Consider the following 17,529-nt stretch of genomic DNA (forward strand, 5'->3'; position numbering starts at 1 on the left):
TCAGGCAAACAATGTGTCGCAAACATTTGGTGGTGATAGTTTGTGAGCTGCCAACCTTGACTGTAAAATACCACAAGGGAATCCAATTGCCGAGAATAATGCTAGCGTCAAAAATACACTGTGGTGGGGGAAAGTGAGAGGATTATTCTCAACAATTGGATTCTCTTGTGGCGTCTTACGTACTGCGAGAACTAACACAGTAGTATAGTGAATGACAACAGATAGAAGAGCAATGTGGTCATCTAGTTTGCCCTTCTAGAGATAAATTTTATAACGGGGCACCTTGTACGAGCCTGTTCTATAAAGGAAAGTAGGTGCTTTATAAAATACTAATGTAATAGTGAAAATACGAGCCTATACATTAGACGTGAGCTCTTATGCTACCCATATCGCTGGAAGAAATGTGTTTGTGCCTAAGTTCTGGTGATAAACATGTAACCTACAGTATGGTGCCAGTTATGTGTGTAAATGTGAGTCCTGCTGACACCCCCCCGGATTCTGCATAGTGCGCCTAGCGTTCCGTGCCAAAATACAAGCGAATTCTGTAACAACACGTGTAACTTAATTGGCTTAACAAGCCTATCGACATGGTTAACAATCCTTAACAAGCAATAAACCCACCACTATAAACACCCCGGAGTACTCCTTTCCTGTCTCGGACAGCCTGAAAATTCTCAGAGTTACAATTGACCGAAATCTCACACTAGAAAGTCATGCGAAAAATAACAAAGAAAATGTTCCACTCAATGTGGAAACTCGAAAGAGTAAAACCTTTCTTCCCAAGAGAAATGTTCCACAGACTGGTTCAATCAATGGTGCTAAGCCACCTAGATTACTGTAATGCCATCTACACCGGCTGCAAAGAACAAATCATTCAGAAACTTCAGCCCAAAACACAGCAGCCAGACTCGTATTTGGAAAAGCGAAATACGAAAGTGCCAGATCCCTAAGAGAAAAACTGCATTGGCTCCCACTGAAAGAACGAATTGCGTTCAAAATCTGTACTCTGGTCCATAAAATCATCCACGGCGAGGCTCCAGTATATATGTCAGACGTTATAGACTTACCAACCAGGAACACAAAAAGGTCGGTACGCACATTCCTGAATCTCCACTACCCCAGCTGTAAAGGACTTAAATATAAATCAACATATGCATCCTGCTTTTCCTACATTAGCACACAACTCTGGAACGCTCTACCAAATGTCATAAAAACAACGCATGACCTAACAATCTTCCAAAAATTACTAAAAAACAACCTGTTCAAAAAGGCATACCACAATGATCCTGCCTAAACACCAAACAATGAAACTGTTCCAGAACTAGACAAAATTGAATTCTCTATACCTGACTTCTTAAATTACTCTCTCAATAATGAACGTTAACGCTTCATCAACTAATCTCTCACGCCGGAAATGAACTGATTATCTAACTTACTCTATCATTTATGTACTTAAATGAAATTCCACATTGTATTTCTCATTCCGGAAATGGCGATAGCCACCATGGCATACTGTAAGCCACATTGAGCCTGCAAAAAGGTGGGAAAATGGGGGATACAAACGCAACAAATAAATAATACTAACTGGCGATAATTAGAATTTACGCACATAACATCCCAAGCGTATTCTGTAATGCACCGCACCTAAATTTTAGTGCGCAGACAAAAAGGGGCATGGTTATGGGTGGGGAAATGGGTGTTTCATGGGCATTCTGAAATTTACTTAACATTGTTGTAGAATATGGCTCTCTGTGCCTAAATCTATGCACCAGGATTTCCGCCACGTTTTCGTTGGGTTTAAATAGAGGCTTCTGTAGTTTTAGGTGCTGGGATACCAACTAAGCGTATTCTATATACCACGCCTAAATCTAGGTGCCACTTAATAGAATACGCTTAGGCGGAAATGTTTTCCGCACTGATTTTTTAGGCTTATGTAGAATCTGGTCCACTGTTTCTAGACTTTGTGTGTATACTCGCCTGTAAAATACACGCTGTGTAAGATATGCACATATGTACAGAATAGCCCGTAGGTGGAATTTTATTTTGATGCTGTACACACGCATGTGACGTGTATACTTAAGAGAATTACCATCCACATGCTTTTGTTTAGGTAGTAAACTGCCATGAGAAAATAATTTCCAGACTTCACGTGCTAATAATTTACTTTAGCTCTGTTCTCTAATTGGAAAGTTGTTTTTTTTTTTTTTTTTTTTCGCTTCAGTACACACTGAATGCTTTCTCAGTGTAATTAAACTCTGGAATTCATTGCCAGAGATTGTGGTAAAGGCAGTTAGCTTAGCGGAATTTTGAAAAAGGTTTAGACGGCTTCCTTAAGGAAAAGTCCATAGACCGTTATTAAATGGACTAGAGGAAAATCCACTGAGATAAGCAGTATACTACTACTACTACTTGACATTTCTAAAGCGCTACCAGGGTTACGCAGCGCTGTACAATTTAACATAGAATGTTTTGTTCTTTTTTTGGGATCTTGCCAGGTATTTGTGATCTGGATTGGCCACTGTTGGAAACAGGATGCTGGGCTTGATGGACCTTTTCGTCTTTCCCAGTATGGCAATACTTATGTACTTATGTATTTTCATTCTCTGTTAGATCCCAACTTCAGGTCCATCCAAAAGTCATAGGATTCCTCTGTCATGGGTCCGGTACCATCAGGAAACATCCAGATTCATTTTACTTTAGTCTGTGCCATTACTACTGGTGCACACCTACTCTTTCCTGGCTTCAATAATAGAAAAAGTGGCTTTTGCTTGTAAAATTTAAAAAAAAAAAAAGTTACCTGGCCTTTTATTTATTGAGGGGTCCTTTTACTAAGATGTAATGAAAAATGGCCTGTGGTAGTGTAGGTACATGTTTTTGAGCATGCGCAGATCCATTTTTCTGCGCGCCTTTAAAAAAAATGCCTTTAAAATTTTTTTTGCCGAAAATCGATGTTCCGCAAAATAAAAATTGGCGCGCGTCCATTTTGGGTCTGAGACCTTACCGCCAGCCATTGACTTAGCAGTAAGGTCTCGCACGTTAACCGGGTGGTAATGACCTACGCATGTAGAATGTCACTTGACGCGCGCCAGAAAATAAATATTTTTTGGACGCATGTATTGGACGCACGTCAAAAGTGAAATTACCACAAAGGCCATGCAGTAGCTGAGTGGTAACTCCAAATGGCGCGCGTAGCCACCTACATGGCTTAGTAAAAGGACCCCTTAGTTCCAATTTATTATACTGCCTTTAGCCAACAGCATAGGATGGTGGTTTGCAGTCTAAAAAGAATTGGAACTACAAATCCTGATAGGAAAGAACTTAACTTAATCATAATGACAGAGAAATACAGAAGAATCAACATTCAGCACAGGAACTGGTAGGCTGCAACCCCCAAAAGACCCCCCCCCCCTCCCCTTAATCAATCTGAATATGCCTGGTTAAAAAGCTAGGTTTAATGTCAAAAATCACATAGCGCAGCATTCTGTGGGAAGCCCACAAAAGTGGAATAGTGGGATATTACTTTCCAGTAGTGATGCTATGGTGAGAGAAAATGACGGAGCAGGATAACAAAGAATCACTTTATGACTAAATTCAAATCTTTATTTTTGGAGCTCAGCTCTGAAAGGCCTGTTTAGGTTTTCTATATGTCTTGTAAGAGATTACTTAGGGGCCTTTTACTAAGCTGCATAAGCGTCTACGCATGCCAAACATGTGCCAAAATGGAGTTAACGCATGGCTACCATGTGGCCCTTGAGGTAATTTCATGTTTTGCATGCGTCTGAAAACTATTTTTTAGTTTCTGGCGCGTGTCAGCTACGCACACCGAGTGGCATTTGGTGCACGAGGTTATTACCGTCTGGTTACTGCGTGAGACTTTACCGTCTGGTCAACGGTTGGCAGTGAGGTCTTAGACCCAAAATGGACGCATAGCATTTTTTGTGTTGCCGCATGTCTGTTTTTGGCAAAAATATAAAGTGTTTTTTTTTTTTTTTTTTTGCAGGTGCGCTGAAAAATGATTCTGCGCATGCCCAAAACATGCGTCTACACGACTGCAGGCCATTTTTCAGTTCACCTTAGTAAAAAGGACCCCTTAGTAATTTGGTGACTCAGGGAAAGGAGTATTAACTTTTAGAAACTGGTTAAAAAATGTATTCATCCAATATATAGATGTTACCTTACACAATTTATTTTTTGTAGGTTAATCTTTTTCCAGCACGCAGAAACTTAATTCTGTTTGGCAAACCAGTAACACCAGAGAATACGTAAGGTTCATGAGTTAAGGCATTACATAACAATTATAACTAATAGTATTTATTGCCAATAAAATATAAGTGGAACACATTGGTATGGTCATGTAAAAATTAGTGAGACTGCTCTTGTGCGTTAACTGAACACATCTATAAAATAACCAGAAATGGGAAGTGCATGCCATCTTGGATTTCTGCTGTGCGAGCCCTTAACCATGCAGGTGTCATTGAACATGGCATAGGCTAACTGTAACTTGCAAGTAGTATTATCACAACCTCTTGGCAGTAAGTGAGCGTAGCCTGGATGTACAAAACTGCGCAGGAAAGCTAAGCTTTCTGGAAAAGTGTTGTCGGGAGAAGTTTGCAGATAAGTGTTCAAAACGGAGTCAGTACCGAGTAATTTTGGCTCACCCTATTCCATTCATATCCTTGCTCTCAAAGGTGAGGTTCTCGTTCTGTGTGGGAAGTTCAACTGTGCCTCATTGTGCCCTTGATTCTGGGTTGTGTAAACCGCTGTTGTCTTGACTTTCTTTCATCTCGAACTATTCTTTTTCCACTTCAATCTGTCTTCTACCAACTGTAACAGCCCTTGCTAAAGTCTCCTCCAGTGACCTGTTCCTGGCCAGATCCAAAGTTCTCTATTCTATCCTCATCCTTCTCAATTTATCTGCTGCTGTTGACACTGTTGATCACCACTTACTCCTTGACACGCTGTCCTCGCTTGCATTCCAGGGCTCTGTTCTTTCTTGGTTTTCTTATCTCTCTCATTGCACTTTTAGTGTATGCTGTTGTGGATCCTTCTAGCCCACTATCAGTTGATGTACCTCAGGAGTCTGTCTTGGGACCTTTTCCTTTCTCTATCTGTACTTCTTCCCTTGGTGCTCTGATCTCCTCCCATTGTTTTCAGTATCACCTTTATACTGATGACTCCCAGATCTACCTCTCCACACCAGAAATTTCAGCAGCAATCCAGACCCAAGTCTCACCCTGCCTGCCTGACATTGTTGCCTGGATGTCTTGCCACCATCTGAATCTAAACATGACCAAGACATATAAGTACATAAGTATTGCCATACTGGGACAGACCGAAGGTCACAAGTACCTGGCAAGATCTCAAAAAAAGTACAATACATTTTATGTTGCATATCCTAGAAGATAAGACTGAGCTTCTTATCTTCCCCTTAAACCCACCTCATCTCTTCCCCCTTTCTCTATTTCTGTGGATATCTCATCAGCTCGTAAGCTGGGGGTCATCTGACCTCTCTCTCTGCACATATCCAACTGCTAAAACCTGTTGTTTCTTTCTCTATATCATCACCAAGATTCGTCCTTTCCTTTCTGAGCACACTTCCAAACCCCTTATCCACACTAGTCACCTCAGACAGACTACTGCAACTTGCTTCTCACAGGCCTCCCACTAAGCCATCTATCTCCCCTTCAATCTGTTCAAAATTCTGCTGTACGACTTATATTCTGCCAGTGTCGCTATGCTCATATTAGCCCTCTCAAGTCACTTCATTGGCTTCCTATCCATTTCCGCATACAGTTCAAACTCCTCTTATTGACTTACAAGTGCATTCACTCTGCAGCTCCTCAGTACCTCTCCTCTCTTATCTCTCCCTACACTTGTCCCCGGGAACACCATTCATTGGGTAAATCTCTGTACCCTTTTCTTCCACTGTCAACTCCGGGCTCCGTTCCTTTTATTTTGCTGCACATACGCATGGAATAGACTTTTTGAGTCAGTACGTCATGCTGCATCTCTGGCCATCTTCAAATCTAGGCTAAAATCCCAGCGTTTTGAGGCTGTATTTTTAACTCCTGTCACCTGTTCACTTGTTCAGTACCCAGGCCTGTTTTATCATTTCCACTTTAAGTAATTCCCTTATGTGTTCAGTTTGTCTCTTGATTATATGGTAAACTCTGTTGAGCAGGAACTCTCTCTTACATTTTATTTATTTGTTGCATTTGTATCCCACATTTTCCCACCTGTTTGCAGGCTCAATGTGGCTTACATTATGCCATAATGGCGATCACCATTAACAGAATGAAAATACAGAGTATTATTGCAAATAAAGTACAGAAAATATAAAATAAGTTAGAAATGATTAGCTGTTCAATACATTTCAGGTATTTGAGAACAAGCATAATATATAACATTCAATAGTGTCAATGAGATTAATGTAAATGAATGAGAGAAAAGTTCAATGTTAACTTGTTCTGGTAAAGTTGTGATGTCAGTTCATTTAAGAGGGTCTAAATGATAAGTCTCTTTGAACAGGAGTCTTTAATAGTTTCCGGAAGGTTGCCAAATCGTGAGTTCTTTTTATGGCCAATGGTAAAGCATTTCATAGTTGCGTGCAGATGTAGGAAAAGTTAGATGCATATATTGATTTATATTTAAGTCCTTTGCAGTTGGGGTAATGGAGATTCAAGAATGTGCGTGATGATTTTTTTGCGTTCCTTGCTGGTAGGTCTATAAGGTCTGACATATCGGGGCCTCGCCATGGATAATTCTATGAACCAGGGTACAGTTTTGAATGTAATTCTGTCTTTTAGTGGGAGCCATGTGCTGCGTACATCTGGTAGAACTATCAAAATAAGTGGTACCGGTGGTAGAGTTGGAAGTTGATTGAGAATCTTGGTGTGTTCATAACTTTCTAGCTCAGCATTGATTGCTGTCTCTGAACTTAGAAAAAGAGGTAAAATTTGTATTTTAGAGCAACCCCCCCCCCTCCACAGCATTCATATGTGTAGCTCTTTACAACAAGCAAAGGTTAACTGGAACACGGAGCCTGTGTAGTGAATTACCAAACTGCAGCATGCTAGAATATAATGAGATGAGACAGGGAGATAAAAGCTCTGAACAAATTGCTCATCGTTGGAAATTTTAAAGTCAGGAAATTGGCACTGTGTATGTTTTTAAATTAGAGATAACTATGCCTGCACAATAAATGGACTGAAAGACAGAACAAGGCAAAATTATTACTTTGTATTTAAAGTCTGAATCTGCACTGAAGCTTGTAATACATACTCCAAGTTTACATAAGGTTGCCAGGAATGACTATTAAGTTTTGCATCCACACAAATACATGCGTATCGGACAGTTGTCTGATCCAAGCTTTGCAGTGGGAAAAAAATAACGGATGATTTACCGACCATAGCCATAAATCATCTGTAACTCGAGAACAATAGGGTTCTTTCATATTTTCAAAGTTGTGGCATTTCTTATTTATTTATTTACAAAAAAAAAGTAATTTTAACAATTTAATAAACTGATGCATTTTATGTTTCGGAGTGAATTATTGTAAGTGTTTTGGTCTTTTTCATAACACAGTGGACTTGGTATTGGTAAAAATATGGACCTTTGCTGCTACCTCAGAGTGGGCAGATTTAATAAAGGGTTACGAGTCCTGTCAGCTGCCTAACATGTAGACTGGCTTATGAGTCTGGTGTCTGCTTGCATTTTTATTTCTGAAGTATTTTGAAAGCATTTTATTTTGCTTCCCCTGGAGTCCTCAACCTAGCTCAGGTTTTATAATTGGCTGAATATTTTTCCGCACAGCTAATTGGCTGGCTGCCAGCGTGGAAACAGTTGTCGGAACAAGATGATGATCAGAAATTAACATGACATTTGTGTGGTGTTAATGGAATGCATTAGTACTGCAGTTCTAGAAGTTAAGAATGAGTCCATCATTTCCCTCATCTCGGAGGGGCAGGAGGGGCACTGCGGATGATGAAATGTTCCCAGCAGGCCCCTCACAGCAGTGCTGGACCAATCTCGACATCAAATGTACTTTTAAATTCTTCAAACAAAGCTGTAATGGTTACCAATTAATTAAGACAAATGTCAATTAAAAAGTCTACTAAATATTCTGTGAGATTAAGCTCCAATTAAAAGAATTACATTAAGCGAAGAAGACACAACATTGTTCTAATGAATTGGCTTGAAGGTGATGGTTCAGAGATGTATTTCTGTAATATAGGTGGAGAGAACTTGAACTAATGAAAGAGAATTCTTCTACATAATAAGATGCATTAAGTGGGGAAATCCACTTCTAGGACACCCAGTAGCCTTGACATTAGGAATTTTCTAAAGAAAAGCAAAGACTGGGCTTTTCCCTTTCATCCTTTTTCACAAGCTTTTTTTTTTTTTTTTTTTTTTTTTACATACTTGACCAATGTTTCCTGCATTGATTAAAACTATGCAAAGCCTAAACTTTGTGATATTAAGTGATACATAACCCCCTCCCCCAGTGGTACCATGGAGATTCACCTAACCAGCCTGGTTTTCAAGATGTCCATAATTAATATACCTTGGGTGCCCACTATATAGAGATCTGTCTCACTGGCTCTCCAAGCGTAGACTGGTTGGGTGGGGGTGGGGCTAATGTACTAACCTAACATGCATTAAGTAGGTCATGTTAATGATGTCCAAATGAGTTTTCTGTTAATTTACAAGGGTTACAATTAGCATGCTAACTTAGATGTAATAGCAATGTCTTAGCTACACCTCCCCAAGGTGCTGTCAAATTTTGGCATTAACTGTTTTTTATGTGCACTGATGGCTCTTTTGCATACTTTTTTCGTTTTATAAACATCGCAGATTCTTGCATGAAAAGTGTAATAAGGTAATTAATGCCCTTTCAAAGGGGTAAGGGTCATGGATTTGATATGCCACCTTTTTTGTGCTACAACCAAAGCGGTTTACATATTATTTAAAGGTACTTTCTCTATCCCTGGTGGGCTCACAGTCAAGATGACAAGGAGACAAAATACAAGACAGTAGGGGGCCATTTTGCTGAGCCGTGTAAGCGTCTACACGTGCCCAACGCGTGCCAAAATGGAGTTACTGCCCAACTATTGCATGGCTCTTGCAGTAATTTCATTTTTGGTGCGTGTCCGAAAATCTTGCATATTTTCGGGCATGCGTAATGGATGCGCGCCAAGTGGCATTTCACACACGTAGGTCATTATCGCTCGGGTTCTTTACCGCTAGGTCAATGGCTGGCGGTAAGGTCTCGGACCCAAAATGCATGTGCGGCAGTTTTGTTTTTGCCGCACGTCCATTTTCGGCAAAAAAGGCCTTTTTTAACAGGCGCGCTGAAAAATGGATCAGCGCGCACCCAAAATCTGTGCCTACACTACCCAGGCCATTTTTCAGCGCGCCTTAGTAAAAGGGCCCTTAGGTGTTCTGCACGGATTTGGTAACCTTTAACAGTAATCAATAGTAGACGTGAGTCAGCCAACATGGTAAACAATAAAGAACCAGCACTTGGGGGGATTCTGTATAAGGTGCCTAAAAAAGAAAAAAATCTGCACGGAAAACATTTACGCTTAGTTGATATCCCAGCACCTAAAACTATGCGCATCCATTTACATCAACAAAAACATGACGTAAATCCCGGCATATAGATTAGGCGCATTGGGTCATATTCTATAACTATGCACATAAATTTTGGAATGCCCACAGAACAATCATTTCCTCATCCATAACCATGCCCCTTTTTGCCTGAGCGTGTTAGAACTTGGGTGCACTGCATTACAGAATATGCTTAGCGAGTTGTGCACGTAAATTCTAATTATTGCCAATTTAATGCTCATTATTGCTTAAGTACTGTTGATTGGCTTAAGCCAATTAAGATACACGCGTTGTTAAAGAATATGCTTGGATTTCAGCACGGAATGCTAGGCGTGCTGTATAGGATTCCAGGGGATAAAATCATTGCCTCCCACCACAGCAAAAGCTTCCTTTAAATCGCAGAAACAATGTGAACGTCTTATAAGTCGCAGGCGTGCTGTTACTGTCCTGATTTATGGTACATGGAGGCAGATGTCAGGAAGTTTACCAGTCAAGAGTATTGTCATCTTGGAGCAGGGTCTTGGGGATCCAGTCATTGGATTGGTTGAAGGACTAGGAAATGCATTTGCAGAGTATGAAGGGATAAGTTAAAAAGAAATGTACAATTCATCGTCACATCTGGTTCCTCCCTCTCCCCTCTCAGAATTAAGGTTCACCTTACTAAAGGGTTTCTCCAGTTTTGTGCCCATGGGGGGGTTAAAATGCTTAGTAGATAATGCTCTAAATCTTGGTATTAAAATAATAGGGAACAGTCTGCTCAAAGTTCAGTTTAATTTTTTTTTTCTATGTATCACCCAATACAAAAGCTTATAGAAATCTGTGCTTTGAAAAATAAGCAAATCTTGTCTTCCGTCTGTAATGTAGGAAGAATCCTATCATAATTAATCAGCCTGTGCATATGTAACAATTCACCGAGATGGAGAGTTTATAATAAAATGAGTAATGCATAATAAATCAGCAAACATGAGCTCCGTGAGCAAGTTATCAACTTGCTCTTAGTGTTATGACTGAGAAATTACATTACAGGGGAGAGTACTCCAGCGTTAGAGACAGCAAGGGATTATCTGGGCAACCAGCAAACATGGAGGACCCAGAGTAGAAGACAGACATGTTCAGTTGGACCTTAGCAGTGGGTATAGGAGTATTGTGTGTGTGAGAGAGATGTCTATCTCCATAAGGAACCAGTATTTTGCTCAGTGTGCAGCGGTGGCTAAGAAAACAAGTGGAATGTTAGAAATTATTAGGAAAGGAATGGAAAACAAAACTGAGACTGTTATATAATGCCTTTGTATTGCTCCATGGTGCAACTGCACCTTGAATACTGTGTGCAATTCTGGTCACCGCATCTCAAAAAAGATATAGCGGAATTGGGAAAAGGTACAGAAAAGGGTGACCAAAATGATAAAGGGGATGGGATGACTTCCCTGTGAGGAAAAGCTAAAGTGGCTAGGGCTCTTCAGTTTGGGGAAAAGACAGTTGAGGAGAGAGATGATAGAGATATATGAAATAAATGAGTGGAGTAGAACAGGTAGATGTGAATTGCTTGTTTACTCTTTCCAAAAATACTAGGACTAAGGGGCACGCAATAAAGTAACAAATCAGAAAAAATATTTCTTCACTCAGCATGTAATTAAACTCTGCAATTTGTTGCCAGAGAATGTGGTAAAAGCAGTTAGCTTAACAGAGCTTAAAAAAGGTTTGGATAATTTCCTAAAAGAAAAGTTCATAAGCTATTATTAAAATGAACTTGGGAAAATCCACTGCTTATTTTTAAGCATTGTACTGTTTTGGGATCTTGCCAGGTACTTGTGACCTGGATTGGCCAGTGTTGGAAACAGGATACTGGGCTTGATGGACCTTCGGTCTTTCCCACTATGGTAACACTTATGTACTCCTGCTGATTAAGGGGGTCTTTTTTACTAATAATTAGCGCATGCTCTCTGCAGCTGAGTCTATGGGAATAAAATGGTCCCTGTAGAAAATAGCATGGGCTAATTAGTTAGAAAAAGACTTCTTAAGTTTTATGAAGCCTTTTGTTCAGAATTTGAACAACACAGGTAGACTATGGAACATGATTTTGGGGTTCAGATTCTTTGCCTTCCCTCGGATGCTAAGAAGTCTTATTCTTCTGTACTCAGCTTATCTAGGACCATGCAATGGTGTTTGATTTGGTTTCTTTCCTGTTATAAAATGGCGTTCTCTTCTTTTTTTTATATTATTTTTATTTGTAGGATGCCCTGTTTTGCCCGCAGGAAGAGCAGTATATTACATTTTAAATAAACCATAACTTGAAAAACTGTGGAAATATTTTAATGGAACCAGCTGTATGGCTCATTGATGGCTGCCATGACCTGTGTTCACTTTCCAGTCCAGCTTCTGCTGGCTGGAGATGTTGTGGAGACATTCACAGCCCATCGAAAAAGAGTAAGAGGGAGCATAACATAAGAATATAAGTGTTGCTGAACTGAGAAAAACTGAAGGTCCAGCATCCTATTTCCAACAGTGACCAATCCAGCTCACAAGTAGGAGAGAGAAGGAAATTATGAATATCACTGATACACTGAGCAGAAACGAAGGAACATAGCTGCTATAGGCAAGATCCCAAAAGAGTAAAACGGATTTTATGCTGCTTATCCTAGAAAAAAGCAGTGGACTTTTTCCTAAGTCCATCTTAATAATGGTTTATGGATGTTTTTTAAGGAAATTATCCAAAATTTTTAAACCCTGCTAAGTGAACTGCTTTTACTATCTTTTCTGGCAATAAATTCAAGCGTTTACACGTTGAGTGAAAAAATAAAATACTGTCTCTGGTTTGTTTTAAATTTACTACCTAGTAGCTTCATTGTGTGCCCTCTAGTCCTAGTATTTTTGGAAAGGGTAAACAAATGATTCATGTCTACCTGTACCACTCCACTCAGCTGTGGCATCTAGTGGCCAGACTTACTGTGTGTGCCTTTGTCTGTGGTTTCTGGCTAGTATACAGCAGGGCCGCCGAGAGGGGGGGGGGGCAGGGAGGACAAAATTCCCCAGGTCCGGGCTTCCAAGGGGGGCCCGGCGCTGGGGTCAGGCCGCCGCCGCTGCAGTCCCTGGTCTCACCCGCCTGCCTCCTTGGCTCCGGGCCCCCTGCATTTGAAGCAGCAGTCGCAGATCTCCTCTCGTCTGGCCTTCCCTCCCTGTGGCCCACCCTCGCGGAAACCAGAAGTTACATCAGACAAGGGCGGGACACAGGGAGGGAAGGCCAGAAGAGAGGAGATCTGCGACTGCCACTTCGAATGCAGGGGGCCCGGAGCCTTGGAGGCAGGCAGGTGAGACCGGGGACTGCAGTGGCAGGGGGAGCGACAGAGGGCGGCGAGGGGGCGGAGGCGGGGCGCCCTTGCCCCGGGCCTGGCCTAGTCTCTCGGCAGTCATGAGATACAGAAATAGGGAAGAATTCCATGGATATTTATGAATTGAACACAGCATCCCAGCCTAATAGAGAGTTGGTTCCAGTTGACACAAAGCCGGCACAGAGCAAGAAGACGTTATCACGAAGGGGGGGGGGGAAGACTCAACATTCTCAGCAGTTTTATATAGCTCCTTTCTCTGTGTGTATTCCTAATTGTAATTTTAGATATATTTTTCCCCACTATTAGTCACTGTCAGGCCTATAGCAACTGTGTTTTTTTCCCCTTCGTTTCTGCTCAGTGCATCAGTGATATTCATAATTTCCTTCCCTCAACTTTCCTACTTAACACTTCAGAACTCAGACTTGGCATAATTTAGAGAGATGTGCATACTGATAAATTTGGAAAAAATTGGGTTACTATAATGGCCATATTTAGTGACTCAAAAGCTGTTCCCCCCCCCCCCCCCCCCCCCCAGATTCCAGGAAACCTGAAAGTGAAAGTCAACCAAGTTTCTTTCATAGAGAGCTTGTGTGGCTTTTTTAAAATACAGCTTTGTCTGTCTAGAAAAGGTATAATTAACACGTAACATTCTGTATGCATTTTAATGAATGTGGTTCATTTTCTTTGAACAGCAAGTCCAAAAACAGAGAGAAGTTATGGTATGTCCATATGAATAAAAACAAAAAGTGTAATGAAAGGCATCAGAAATAATGTACTTAAATCACAGGACTTTCTATGGGGGGGGGGGGGGGGGGGAGGGAGGAGCCCACCACTAAGTGCAGTCCACCACTAAGTGCAGTCCTTTTTACTAAGCTTTTGTTAAGCGTTAACACGCACCTAATGCAACATAAGTGGCCTAATGCAGGATGCACAAAAGCATTCTGGGGGGATTCTATGAGGGCACCTAAAAATCCATGCAGAAAACATTTCTGTCTAAACGTGTTCAATAAGCAGTGCCTAGATTAGGTGCAGTGTATAGAATATGCCTAGTTGATATTCTATGCCTAAAACTGCGTGCCTCCGTTTACACCAGCGAAATTGTGGTGTAAATCCCGGCATGTAGATTTAGGCGCACTGGGCCATAGTCTGTAACAACGGGCATAAATTTTGGAACACTCATGAAATGCCAATTTCCCCACCCATCACCACACCACTTTTAGCGCGCATTAGGATTTAGGTGTAGTGTGTTACAGCATATGCTTAACGAGTTATACGCACAAATTCAAATTATTGCCCATTAGTGCTCATTATTGCTTAAGTCCTGTTAACAATGCTGATTGGCTTGGTAAGCCAATTACGTTACACACGTTGTTACAGAATACGCCTGAATTTTGGGTGTGGAGCGCTATATAGAATCCAGGGGTCTGTGCTAGTTTATCCATCTGTGGGCACTAAGTGCGAGGTATTTAGGGATGGAAAATGGGTGTGGCTAGCTCACACTGATATTACTGCTGCTCTAACTGGTTAGTGCATCCATGATGCAGGAGCATCATGCATCTAGTGCCTCCTAAATAGTGATATTTGGTTTATTTTTTATGGCTGTGTGGAAATGCTCACAGCGTATGGTCATATATTAAAAATAGAAAATTACCTCTGCTACAGCTGCACCAGAAATGGGATTAGAGTACAGGTAAAGTCCTGTGGAAGTACATGCTAAGCTCATTTCTTAGTACAACTTAGTAGAAAGGTTCCTCCCTAGGTGCACTATACTTTTAGAAAGCAAACAGTTGTCCATCATTATGATAATCCCTTTATGAAAGTTGTGGAATATAGAAAGAGTGTAATCATGCAGTACTTAACTGAAACCACAGCCCAACACCAACACAGAAGAAACTGCATCTTAGAAAGGTGTGGGTGTTTCTTTCCCTCTTTGTTTTTTTATTTTTTATTTTAGAGAATACATTTTCTTATATCAAGAGGTGGGCAATGATTGATTTTTATTTGAAACTTAATCATGGGATTAAAAAATGTAATCACAATTAATTGTGGTGGATCATTGCATGTGTGTATATGCGTATATCTTTATCTATCTTCAGTCAGAAAAATGTACATTTTTCTATCTTTGTTTTATGAGCATCACTTTGGTTCCAGTGACTCCTTTCTGGGGGTTTTTCTTACCTCCCTTTCCAGGGTTTCTTATGCTTTCAACATTTCTTCTTTGTCCACTATCCATCTTCCCTCTGTATCTCTTATCCATTCTATTCAGCATCTCCCCTCTGTGTCCCGGTTCTATTCTCCTGTATCCATTATTGCCTTTCTGTGCCGTGTTCCTGTCCCCTCCCCATATCCAGCTTCTCCCCTTTCTCTTCCTTTTTCCTTCTGCACCCTACCCTAGGGTCAGCATCTCTCTCTCTCTCTCTCCCCCCCTCCCCCCCCTCCTCCTCAATCTGGTGCATTAATCCATCAATCAGGTAGTTACTAGGCAGTGAAAATGTACCTTGCCTACATATTCGGGTCTTCTTTGTACACCCAAAAACCTAAGGGGCCCTTTTACTAAGCTGCGTAAGGCTCTATGCACGCGGCTGAAAAATAATTTTTATTTCGGATGTGCACCAAGTGGTATTTGGCATGCTTAGGTCATTACCGCTAAGTTTATGGCTGGCGGTAAGGTTGTAGACCCAAAATGGATGCGCAGCAATTCTGATTTTGCTGCATGTCCGTTTTCAGCAAAAATCTTTAAAAAAAAAAAAAAAAAAAAAAAAGGCATTTTTTTACAGGTGCGCTGAAAAATGATTCTGCGTGTGCCCAAAACACGCGTCTACACTACCGCAGGCCATTTTCAGCGTGCTTTTGTAAAAGGGCTCGTAATTATTCTCTGCATTCCTAAAATGTGTAAATAATGCTTCTGAAAGCAAATATAGATCTTGGGTATTGGTCTTTTTTTCTAATTTTTAATTTTCATCATAAAAGCTTTTCAAAGGTACTTAACACCTATGTAGTTAGCCCAATAAAAAAGGATCGCTGACAACTTCTTCACTGACCTTTACTGTATTTATTTGGATTTTGCTCAGATCTTTTTCAGTAGTAGCTCAGTGAGTTATATTCAGGTACGCTAAGGTATTTCCATGTAAACCTCTTGTAGATAAATGTATAAGGTCTAAGCTATTGAACAATCTTTCTGCTACACTGGAGAGGTGGAGTTCTTTTGAGTTAAAAGTGAAGTGGGTTATTAAAAAAAAAAAAAAGTTTTAAACCCGTTCATTTTCTCCTCATTCGAATTGAATACTCTTTATTTGGTTTGTGAACTAGAACAGAAAGACAAGGCTCTAGTCGACATCTCTTCAAATGCATTTCAGATCTGCAATGGTTTTGCAGGACAAGTCAATGGATACCTTGTCATAGGACCCCATCACAGAGGCAGGATCTCTCTGCATCCCACTAATCTGCTCAAGGGCCAAGCCTTAATTTGTAAGTTTACTTTTCTCTTCCAGATTCAGCATAGTGGTATCCCTATTGCTGCTGGAGAAAAGCAGGAATTTTATTGTTTATTGCTGACTAAAATGTACATTGTGAAAGACATCATAACTTGCAAAGATTGTTTAGTAGTTTTATCAGTCCCGCAAAACTGTCTTATCAAAAGTTTTTAAAATGTTGGAGCTGATATTCCTTTAAATTGAAATGACTCAACCACAAAAATTTTAAGGAGTTTGCTTCAAAACACCTTTTATGTGGTTCTCAATAATATTTTATAATTAATGGAGGGACAAGCCTCTGTATGTCCCCGGTCACTATTTTAGTGTTTTATGTGACTCTCTGGGTTTGGACTCTTCATTGGCTCAAAAACCTCAGTTTGATTTACTCTTTAATTTTTATACTTTTGTCAAATTATTCACTTGATATTATTATTTAGCATATAGCACTTATATTCAGCAGGAAGTAACCGGGTCTCCTTCCTGGTTATCACCTGCTGCCTGGGTGGTCCTTGGATTTTCAGTGGCATATAACTGTACAGCAGCCAGTTATATAACAGGGCACCATCTTTTGTCAGGGTAGTGAGCCTATTCTATAAGAACACTTACCCTCAATTTTATAAAAAGTGTTAAAAGTTGCACATGCAAATTTGCGTGCGGACCCAATTTGCATTTGCAGTTTAAGTGAATAATGAGCCGACTGGTACTGATTGAGATCTTAATAAGCAATTATTGGTGCCAATTGGAATCAAAATGTCCATGTGTAAATTTAAGCGTGGGTCCAAAAAGGGGGTGTGAGGGTCAGGGCGGATCAGGGGCGTTCCTTTAATTTGTGCGCGTTGTTATACAATAAAGGATATCGGGCGCGGGGATTTACACCAAGATTTCCTGGCATTTATACACATAACTTGCAGTATTCTGTAAGTAACATAGTAACATAGTAGATGATGGCAGAAAAAGACCTGCATGGTGCATCCAGTCTGCCCAACAAGATAAACTCAAACTCATATGTGCTACTTTTTGTGTATACCCTACTTTGATTTGTACCTGTCCTCTTCAGGGCACAGACCGTATAAGTCTGCCCAGCACTATCCCCGCCTCCCAACCACCAGCCCCCGCCTCCC

At 40.6% G+C, this 17,529-nt stretch overlaps 1 protein-coding gene across 9 annotated transcripts in view; it reads left to right on the forward strand.

The window, feature by feature from the left end:
• The window catches only part of FOXP1 (forkhead box P1), an 801,754-nt gene that overhangs the window by 99,124 nt on the left and 685,101 nt on the right, over positions 1-17,529 (forward strand). The window contains exon 1 of one of the 9 annotated variants that reach the window (XM_030208064.1): positions 16,384-16,403. The exons of the other annotated variants lie outside the window; for them this stretch is intronic. The gene's annotated coding sequence lies outside the window, so the exon portion shown is untranslated. Of the gene's footprint in view, positions 1-16,383; positions 16,404-17,529 lie in introns of those variants that run through there. 9 annotated transcript variants of the gene reach the window in all.

The sequence above is a fragment of the Microcaecilia unicolor genome, chromosome 6, assembly GCF_901765095.1.
Source record: "Microcaecilia unicolor chromosome 6, aMicUni1.1, whole genome shotgun sequence".
Classification (NCBI taxonomy): Eukaryota; Metazoa; Chordata; class Amphibia; order Gymnophiona; family Siphonopidae; genus Microcaecilia; species Microcaecilia unicolor.